General features: G+C 38.6%; 1 pseudogene; it reads left to right on the forward strand.

Annotated features, from left to right (window-relative positions):
- LOC148024784 (glucan endo-1,3-beta-D-glucosidase-like) overlaps positions 1-11,645 on the forward strand; it is a 163,506-nt pseudogene extending 151,861 nt beyond the window's left edge.
- The last annotated feature ends 136 nt before the right edge of the window (positions 11,646-11,781 follow it).

Here is an 11,781-nt window from a genome sequence, read left to right on the forward strand (position 1 = left end):
TGCAAAACTTGACTTCAGAAGTGCATGACCTGAAGTTTATGAACTTGATTGTCTTGTGTGACTTGCAGGAAGCTTAAAAGCTTTGATTGACTTAATGGATTAAGAAGCTTTTAGCTTCTTAATCTGTCGTGGATTTTTAGGACAAGAGGATGTCCACGGCGGAATTCGCGGCCTTCAGTACAGCCCGCCGTCCTCAACGATTGATTCGTTTTTTATGAAGCTTTAATCAATGAGCTAAAGCTTTTGAAATTTTAAAGGTGAAGCTTATTTACCTATGAAAGATATAAGCTTATCTCTGGTTTTTTGACGACTTGATGAAGGAGATGGATGTGTGGTCCTCCGCCTGTACAGCCTCGTCCTTCGCGATCTGAGAGTAGAAACAGGGGTTCTTGATCGCCAGAAGTCTGTCTGTATCGACAGTTCGTGACGATGTTGATTGTAGAGCCCGATCGTTCCTGGAGCTCCGCCTTCGCTCGAGATGGGGTAGCGATTGGAAGCTCTTGATCTCAGCTTTGCTCTGATACCACTGGTGCACAGATCGGTCGCAGTATGCTCACATAGTGAATCCCGGAAGGTCCCCAAGAACAATGAACTCTACCTTTTTGCACAAAAAACAATGTAAAAGCATGAACGACAAGAAGCAAGAGACTGATTGGGTTCAATCTCCCCCCATGCCTTGTGTGAGTGCTTCACAAAGCATGTATTTTATGTATATTTCCATCTTCATGCTCAATAATAGCCCAATTTACAAAAATATGACAAGCTTTTAGCTTTTGAGTTTGCTTTCTACAAAAATAGGAAACAAAGCTAATGGACGGTGCCCATAGAGTCTGGCACGCCCAATCTCAATGTCCAAATAGAAATAACATATCCGTGCGCATAGGCGCATACAAAAAAATAATCAATAATCAATGCCTCAATAGACATAACAAAATATAGGCGTGGCGCCTATCAAAATATAATCCAAAGGTCGAATACTCGCTAGACTCCAATGCTTTCCTCCGCCACTGCTGCTATCTCTACACATCAACTGAAGCATTCACAATCGTTAGTAAAATAATACAATTAAACCGACAAAAGTGAATACCTAGCAGTCTTTAGCTACATAAATAAATCAACTGGTTAGAAATAAATCCTAGCCTTAATTTATTACGAGTGCGCACTCTAAACTCATAAACGTTTATTAATTTAACATGTATTTTGCGGAATCACTCGCTATGGAATCACCCACGTACACACTAAATTAATGAAACGCCCGAAAAGGACAGGCGTCCCCATTAACTTCTCGCACAAAGAATCCTCTTTGTGTATGAGCCCCGGTCATCTAAGTTTACGGAATCCACCGTAAAACCTCATGGAATCCACCGTGGCACGAAATCCACCATGGAATATGCCTCCTGGCATCAGTTACTTTTTGGCTCCAAACCCCCCTCTCCACAAAATCTTCATGGCTTTAAGATGGCCCCCCTCCTTTGCTTCATGCATGAACAGAAAATGGCCCCTCCCTCCCCCTCTAGCTCCCCCACTAATCGTGAGATTTTGGGGGGGGCAATGTCCCCAAGTTGTATGCCCTTTCAAATCTTGGCCACAATTTTGACCCCCCCCCCAAAGTTTGCGGCCTCTAGTTCCTCATGCATCTGGTGTCCGATTCTGAATTTGAAAATTTTTGTGTGTCTGTCTTGAAGTCCTAAACTTTTGAGAACTTGTCTTGCTTCTATGCAAGACTAAAAGAAATTATGAAAAATTTGGAACCATTACAAAGGTTTATCTTTTAATTTGAATTATCGTCTTCCACGACTACTTAGAATTGTTGGATCCATGTCTTCCGCTACCGTCGGTCTTTAAATTCTACCTTAAAATGACATAATTTGATATGTCTTTGGCCCTTGCTCCAACTTAAAATTCCACTTTCATTGGCAACCACAGGATAGGGTGACTCAACCTGTCGAATTGAACTTATTTGCACATAAAGAAACTATAAAGAGCATCAAGCTGCTTCAAAAAAGAATACATAGCAAAACACAAACATAGCTCTCGCCCAACCCCCTGAAAAAATCAAGGCATGAAAATCCACAAGGGATAGACCAAGTATAATCTAATAGAGATCCAAAGCTAGTCGCTATAACCAAGTGCTCCAACACAGACAAGCTAAAAAGAACTATCAAAGAAGTCATCCTAAGTGGTGGTCTAAACTACCTACCTACCCTAGGTCAAATGGACAACTGGGAGCTTCTACTAGGCAAGGACTCCTATAGCCTAGTCTTTCATTTTCAGATACTTTGATTCATCACTTTTTATGTACTTCAAGACTTGATACTCCAGCATGTAAAAAGAAGGGAGTTGAGCGTAGTGATCCAAGGAGAATAGTATATCAATTCCAGGTCCTGATTCAGTATCCAAGAACCTACGAATGCCTCACAAGGTGATACTTAAACATTTTTCTTCCGATAACTTTTATTTTCACTCCAACGATCCTTAATTATTTTATCCAACTAGACATCACCCCTAAGGAGACAAGGCATTAGCCCCGGCTCTACTCATCCCCATAAACCTACGAGGCCTTTGCAAGACAATGATTATCTAATCTTCCATTTTCCTTTCATTTCATTTCATTTCCTTTTTTTTAGGGGTTAGAACCCCTTTTTACACACCTCCGCATACTATAGATTTCAAATATATGCATTGTTTCTTCTTTTTCTTTTATTTTGGTAGGGTTCTCTAGCTGCCTCACAACTAACAAAAACTCCTAGAAACAGTTGCCTAGTAGGCTAGCAGAACAGGGTCACTAGGACTACCTTCTAAAAGAGTTCTTAGAGTGTTCGACAATGTCTTTATAGGAGGCAGACAACTACTTGGACCTCCCCAAACACACATAATCTAAATTTTGGGACTTCATGCCTTGATGGCCAATCCCCAACAAAAGAAAGAAAAATCCCCACAGATACACATAACAATTCAACATAAAAGAAAAGAACTCATAAAGGAAGGATATCACATCGACTTGGCCACAAGAAGCGTTGGCGCAAAAAGAGGCTTTCTCTAGGCACTCTATCAAACCAGTTCGGTACAACACTAAAAAAAGAAAACATTAACTGCACCTAGACCAAACAGATAGATGAACCTCTTGGCCTAACAAAATACAACTTTTGCAACAATCAAGATGGCCCTATTGGCCTAATGAAATATAACATTGTGCATCCAAAACAATGGCCCTCTTGTCCTAAAGAAAAAAAAATCTAATACAGCTTATACACATCCTTGCTTGGAGTGGTACTCACATACAACAAGACACTCTATTCCAAGGAGAAAAGAGGGCTCCTAGGCCTAAACTAGATGCATCAGATTATGACTTATAGCTCGTGCGTATATAATAAGACGTGTGTGCATAAAATTTTGGTTGACCACACTATGGGTCCAACATAACAACAATAAATAGGTCTTGTCTACTCTTTGAAATACCCATACTAACCATCACCTGCCATATACATCATGTTCTGATAATAGTCCCCATAATTGATCACGACCTCTCTCATTATCAATGAAGATATCTAAGGTAGGACCACATTTGAAAAATAGGTCTTCTTCATAAGCATAATTTTCTAATGAATTGGTAAACTGATTCCAATATCGTAGAACTAGCTGAAGAGACACTCTCTCAAACTTGTTAATCAGGTTTATAGCAGCACGATAATACATACAAAGAATGGGATTCCACATTTTGTACATCCTATTCAATTGATTTAAAATCAACTAGGAGTCCCCTTTTACTAATAACTAGTAAATAGCACATTTCTTAGCAATATTCAATCCCATGATCAGGCCTTTATATTTTGCCATATTATTAGTAAATCCTACCCCAAGGTAGGTAGCTAATTTCAGTGTGTTTGTACGTCGAGGATCTCTAATGACTACCCCAATACTCCCTTTCTTATTGGGACCCCTAGATGCTCCATCAAATTATAATATATATGTCCATAAAGGGTTCACGCATCTAGCCATCATTGGCTTCTTCATTTGTAACTATGATAGTCAAAATTCAGCATATTCAGAGCATGAGCCAAAGGCTCTATCCCACCTTCTTCATTGAATCCAACATGGATGCTCATCAAAATCCTTAAGCCATGATGGCAAAAGGCTTTGATGTCCCAAAAAAATGCCCAATCCTCTTGCTCAATCACTTTATAACCTTTGCTCCACCAAACAAGTCTTCCCTGATGGTATCTTTGTTCCAAATATGTGTGTTCTAAGTAGGGGATGCAAATTTGCTAGTATTGTTGTGGACTTATTTTTCTCTACTGTAACTATTTTGTAGGGATCATCCCACTTAGGCTCTAGTTTACCAAGAAATAGCTCGCTACGTGCATCATAGTATAAAAGTAACTACCCTTTCTTGAAGGTATACTTCTTTGCTTTTAAATCATGAAATTGCTTCATTCGACGCTTAGCTATCTCTTGATGTAACAGACTCTACAATTTGATCTCATTGAGATGTGCTAAAGTTGTAAAGTGCTCAAAGAGTGTATCTTTGTTCCTGAAAGAATGGTTAATTGCAAATCTTATAGTCAATAACTCGATTTGTGGGGGTAGTACACACTGCTTGCCGTAAACTAACTTCTTATCCCAATCTCATTTCTTCTCTGATACTATCTATAGAATACCCACAAGCTATTTATTAGTACTTTTAACATGCCCATTCACATGTGGATTATAAGGTATTATTTTATTATGTTTAATCTATCATGCTTTAGCTATGCTCTTAATCACCCTATTCATAAAGTGGGTTTTGCGATCCGATATACTAACTCCTTTAGTGGACCAAATCGGCAGATAGTCTGCTAGCACAAAGCTAGAACTCTCCTTTGCATTGTCCTTCCTTGTTGCTTGTGCTACTTACCACTTTGTAAAATAATCAGTTTCGACTATGATATATCTCTTCTTTGTAGAGGATGATGGGGCAATAGGACCCATGAAATCAATGCCCCACTTCTTGAATGGTAGTATAGCCATAATATGAGTCAGAGGGTGCTTCCTATTCTCCCTACTATCATGTCTTTGACATACATCACATATCTTGACAAATGTAAATGCATCCTAGAAAATTGATGGCCACCAATATCGAGCTCTTAAAGCTTTATGTGCAGTCAACTGTCCAAGAAAGTGTCCTCCACAAGAGCGGAGTCATGACACTCTTCCAAGATAAACGTGACCTCATTAGGCATAACACATCAGTGATAATAAACATCATCAACCCCCTGCTAATATACATATTCCTACAATCAAGGCAAATTTCAAAGCTTGCTATTTAATTTTCATCTTCTTAGCCTTTGACAAAGTGGCTCCAGTCTCCCTTGTAGATAGGTAGTGTATTATGGCAACATACCAAGATGGAATGAAAGCTATATCAAATTTGAATAGACCCTCAAGGTCACTACCTTTAGCTAAAATTTCATTTGGCTCCTTGAAATCCACAAGACATTTAACATGTCCCGTACCTTTGGTGGTTAGTCTTGATTTCATAATCAAACTCTTGCAAAGTGATTAACCACTTTTCCAGATAGTCATGCGGCTCCAATTTATTTATCAATAGCCTCAAACCCTCCACCTTCATATAAAATACTACCTTTTCATAAATAATGTAATGCCTAAATTTATTTGTCACAAATACCATCCTAGGGCATGACTTCTTTATATAGGTATAATTAATTTAAGAGATTCCCAATTTACAGCTAGCAAATGCAATTCGATGATACCACTTCTCCTCCCAAATTTGGGCTAAACATTAACTAATGTTATGTATTGTAGCTGCTAAAAATATATAGAAGACCTCACCTCTTTTGGGTGCTCTCAGGATTGGCACTTTTTCCTTGCTTTACATCCTCAAAGGATACTTCACATGGGTCACTCCAAACAAACTCATAATTGAAGGATAGTAGATTCGTTAATGGCAACGTTCTCTCTACTAGTGCATTGATAAAGGGTTGGTCGTAATACTAGTCAAGCTAACCACATGGCCCAATAGCAATCCATAAGTCACTCCAAAGACACACTTCCTTGGATTAAGAGAAATGCAGAACTGCTTGCAACTTGAAAAATATTTTCTTAGAATAACCAACTGTCTCTCCCTTGTGGTGGTTGCCCCTAGATCATCACTAAAGATTTTCAACTCCTCTCGGAAAATATAATCAAAAGTCTTATCAGTTGTATGTTGCCAAGAACCAAGTGCATTGCATAACTGAAATGCCATATTATGATATGCAAAGATTTCAAATATAGTAATAAATATTGTTTTCAACTTGTACTCCTTTGCAACAACAATTTGGTTATATCCAACAAAGGAGTCCATGAATGAATAAATATCTCTACTTGCCAACTGATCTAAAATCTAGTCAATAAATGAAAGTGGATAGTAATCTTTGACCATCTACTTATTGAGCTCCTTAAAATCTATGAAAAGTTGGATTTGATTATTCTTCTTTTTCTTGATAACTACCAATGAATATCACTCCATATGTTGCATAGGAAATATCAAGCCAGCCTTACACAATTTTTGTAACTCCTCAAATAATCCATCCCTTAGTTCAAGAGGCATATGTCTCACTTTTTGTTGCATAGGGAAACTACCTTCCTTTAAGGAAATGGTATGCACATCCAAATTGGGAGGAATACTCCTCAACTCATCATAGCTCTAGGCAAAGATGTCATGGGATTCGATGGGAGTTTATTTCAACAGGTTTTACATTATCCCTATCATCTTCTTTAACCTTTTATCCTCTTGTAATGGCTCACAAATTGGAATCCTTAGTGGTATTAACATGCATAGACTCAATAAGGCTAACTCCACTACCACTAGGTAGCTCCTCTATGGTAGCTTTTTCTCTTTGTAGTATTTGTTTTGATCCTTCATCACATTGAAGGTTGTTCCCTTGTACTCCATGATTTATTAGACTTGGCTGCATACTTCCTTGCTAAAGAGAGCTAATCTTACTCCAGAAAATACTAGCTAGATGGTCGAACTTTCCACATATGTCACATTTGACATTAGGGCAATAACTGGGGAAGTGTTGACAGCCACACCACTTACAACGAAATCCTGATGGACCCACCTCTTTAGGGTGTTGACTTCCTATTAAGTTTTGCTTCTTCTTTAGGAAATTAACATCTATGCCTATTTGTCTATATTGTTCCATTGTCATATCAATATAATGCTTCATCATGTCCTTGACTTTGCCAAGGGCGTTTGATGCACTACACTCATAGCGGCGATCATCTACTTTATGTTCAGTTGGTCTAACTAGCTGATTAGAGATCCATTACTGTTGATTAATTGGAATGACATTGGGGTTTGTCACTTGGCCTCCACTATTTAGTGGAGCTATCTAGCTAGTTGTCACCATAGTCACATTAGAAGGATCTAGTAGCATACGGGCACACTCTACATTATGCTTCCTCTCCCATTCAGATTAGTAATGGGTGTTCCTTGACTTTCATTGGTCAATGCCAAATTATTTCCAAGTCTGAGACTCAAATTTAATTTTTCCCTAGAGGTGTAGGCCGCTTGCAATTGTTACTTTACCTCCTTTGCTCATGTAATAGCAGTGTTAATATGAACGAGAGCAACACTACTCAACTACATCTAAATATTAAAGTCCATCCCATGTAAAAAGTACTATAGTTGAGTAGCAGTTGGAATGGAAATATGGGTTTGTAATTTATGAAACACTTTTTTTTAGTTTCTTGGTATAGACTAACATTCTCATGAGGTTCTTGATGTGTTACATTGAAAACACATAGCCAATATTGACCTCCTCTTTTAGGGGCAAACTCTCCTTGGAAGGTTGCAAAAAATAGATCAATTGTAGTTATGGTTCCAGGTTCTAGGTTGTGATACTATATTGCAACTCCTTCTTTCAAATTCATATTAAAGAACATCATTAGATATCCCTCATCTTGAATTCAACAATTGAACATTAACTTTTGGAACTCATTAATGTGGAGCTCCACATCTTCCTCTACTAACCCATTAAAAATGGGTAGAGCAAATCCAAAGCCTAGCAAATCTAGCATGCCTGTAGGGATTGCAATAGGTTGTGCCACGATGATGATTGGATTGGCTAAGGATATCTAAACTAGTGGAACTACTATCCCACTCAAAGTGGGATGACTGACTAGGAGAGGGAAAGTATTAGAGTTTCTTCCTTCTCTGGAACTAGGGTTGCTAAGACCCTTCCTTGTAGAGATCTTGAGATGGTTCGTTGAGGAGAATACCTCCTAATAATTTCCACCCACTCTCTAGCCCTTTCAACTTTTTCTTGCTTCTAAAACTTGGCTCGATAGTCTTTTGGATCTATTTCACTACCTTTTGGCATACACTAATCAACTAGTCCTCCCTATTGATTAAGATTCGGACACCACTACTTATTAGCGGCTCCAGACAAATGCACAACCTGTCTGGACCAAAAATGGATCCAACAAAGGATCCAAGGCTCTAGTTGGGCCTTTATGCTCAATCAAAACATCTCACCGCCTCGCATCTAGGAGCGTCCATGGAGGCTACACACTTTGAGCTAACTTGAACAAGCATTTGTATTGTTTATAGTCTAACATATCCCTTCCCAACTCCTCATAGGGAGTACCCAAACATAATGGTGTCTAGCACCTTAGTACATACACAATGAGCACCCCTCGATTGACTAACATGACCCACTAGGGCTCTCCTACACCTCAAAGATTGGCCCTAAGATGTGCCATTCAAATATATAACACATGCGACACATAGTCCTCTCTTTAAAAAATCATTTCAGGAGATAATTTGTATCCTCACTTTATTAGTCCCCAAAGAAATGAGTGTACTAACCCTATAGCTTGAGACTTCTCACACTCGCAATGTGGGTCAACATTTAAGAAACCAACAAGTGTTATGCAATCCAGGAGGGAGCTCATACTTTTTTGATATCATGTATATGAAATGCAATGTAAAGGTGAATGCCTACAAGTGCACAAACAATTTATTAAATCAAATCAGCAACATGGGTGTGCACAACCAATGCTTTTTATGGTTTTCATACTACTAGCATACTTGTTGCATTGCATAGGGATAGCACCAAGCATACTCGTGCTATTGAACCCTTTAACACTTACATAAAATAAAATCTATATGCAAAATGCACCGAATAAATTAGATGTAAAACCATGATCACCACTCATAAATCTCCCTCTCTCCCTACCATTTAATGTTATGCTTGCGGTGGTAAGTGTAGAGTATGTTTTCATATCATTTTCTTATCTAAAAAATAATAAATCATGCACTATAACATGGAAATGGGGCTAAGCTAAGGCTAAACCTCATGACTTAGGCCCACTATACATCCACAAACATATTTTTAACATTTTGGTGCATAAAATCTATATTTTCCATTTAAAATCTATTTATTTATTTATTTATTTAATAACTAATCTATTTTTTGATTTTCTAATTCAGCCTAATAAGGACTACTAGCTTAGATTCACCACTATCTTTCATTTCATCTTGCAGAAACATGATTTTCCCACCCAAAATAGAAAAAAACATTTTTTTCCACTTCAATTTCACATTTTGGGCTTTAAATTATTATTAAAGATCACATTTAACTACAAATTTTGCATACTATCACTTGTACCCTTCAAAGACATATCAAACAAGGTTCATACAAATTTTCATATCATATGCACTTCATTTGGACTATAAACTGTCAAAAACAAGCAAATTTTCTTCATAAAATGGACGTATTGCTAAATTGCGTGTTTTGGGTCATGAAAATTGAATGCATGGACAATCATCGGACCTGCCATCAATCTCCACATAGCACTTGACATCACTTCTCAGCATCCTCTCAATCTTGCATCAATCCGGTGCATGTCGAACTAGCATTTTTCATCCCGTTCTTGATCTCTTTCTATTGCATGTGTGAATGGTCTCTTGGAGGAGAGAGAGAGAGAGGAGAGAGAAAGATAGATTTTTGATCTACACAACCAAGCAACCATTCCTCACATGAAGACCAGTGAGAGAGAGCAAAAAATTGAAGAAGTAGGCCTACATCTTCAGATCTATAGATTGCTTTTTGGCTCCAAACCCCCCTCTCCATAAAATCGTCGTAGAGTGAGGATGGTGCCCCTCCTCTACTTCACACCTTTTAAAAATGCCCCCCTATAATTGTGAAATTTTGGGGGCCAATAGTCCCAAGGTCTATGCCCTTTCAAATCTTGGCCACTATTTTGACCACCCAGCCTCAGATTCCTCTCGCATTCAATGCTCGATTCTGCAATTGAAAATTTATGCATGCCCCTCTTGAAGTCTTGAACTTTCTACATGCTTGTCTTGAAGTCTTGAACTTCCAAAAACCTTTCTTGCTTTGAGCTGGCACTCAAAAAAATTATGGAAAATCTACAGCCACTATGCAGGATTGTCTTTTGAAATAATTTGAATTCTCATCTTCCATGGCCACTTAAAATTGTTGTGGATTCGTGTTGTCGTACTGCTGCGCATCCGAGGTGTGAAATCCACCAAAAAGTTGTGTGTGTGACATTTATTACTTTGTACATATTTAGGTTTTGTGCTTTGCCACTCTATAACTGGTGAAAGAAACACAGATGCCAGAGAGATCTTGAAGACTATTGTTGGCAAGCATGTTGTGTCATACTATGATAATCTGAGTGTATCTCTTGAGCTTCCAGGTCGACTCATAGTGCCTCTTGTGAGAGGGTCTCCTTATATCACATTGATCTTTGATGAGTATTTTATGTTGAAAATTTCCTCCATTCATGCGGTTTTGAAGGTTACATCAGATGAAAGTTGCACCAAGCACAAGGTTACAACGAGCAATGGCCAAACCTGGCTAATATATAGCTCTGATGGTGTGTACTTGTTTGCAAACCTCACTGCAAGTCAAAATTTTAAGGGAGTTTTAAGAGTTGTATTGCTTACAGGGGATGATAGTGCTGAAGACACTTTGGATAGGTTCAGTACAGCCTAAATGCAAGGGCATGCTGATCTGCCTGTTCCTTTCCAAGTAAAGTATGATTGGAAGAAATATGGTTGGGGGGAGCTGCTGATGCTAAGTCTCCCAATGCACAGAGATATGATGTCCTCTACTCAACTACAGCGTGTATGTCCTGCTCTGTTTTATAATGGCATGGATGGTGAAATGATAGGAGTGGTGGGTGATTGCTGGATTCTAAATGAAGTTCCCATTTCTGTGGGTTGGTATTCTTCAAAGGGCATCATAGATCCAGGGTCTCAAAGATTGATTGCTGAGGCATTGGACCGTGATGTGAGTGAGCTCAAACCAATCACTATTGATTCTTCATATTTCTATGGTAAAGCTTTGGCCCGTGCTGCCAGGCTGGCACTGATAGCAGAGGAGGCTGGGCATCTCGATCTGCTGAATCCAATTAGGGATTTGTTGGTGCAGTGATTGACACCTTGGATGGATGGAAATTTCGTTGGAAATTCTTTTCTTTTTTATCAATGATGGGGAGGATTGACAAGTCGCAACGGATCAACAAATTCCGAAGCAGATTTTGGGTTTGGAGTATATAATGACCATCATTATCATTTGGGTTACTTTTGCTATGCTGGGGCAGCTCTTGCAAAATTAGATCCAATCTAGGGAAAGAAAAACAAGCCTTGAAAAAGAAAAAGAAATGGAAAATGTGGGGAAAGTATCAGAGAAGAGGAAAAGCTTAAGAGATCGCTTCTTTCGATCCCAATAGGAAGAAGAAGAAGAAGGTCGTCATTCAAGAACC

This window comes from Lygodium microphyllum, chromosome 15 (assembly GCF_053477565.2).
Source record: "Lygodium microphyllum isolate KBCC chromosome 15, Lygodium_microphyllum_v1.1.10, whole genome shotgun sequence".
Classification (NCBI taxonomy): Eukaryota; Viridiplantae; Streptophyta; class Polypodiopsida; order Schizaeales; family Lygodiaceae; genus Lygodium; species Lygodium microphyllum.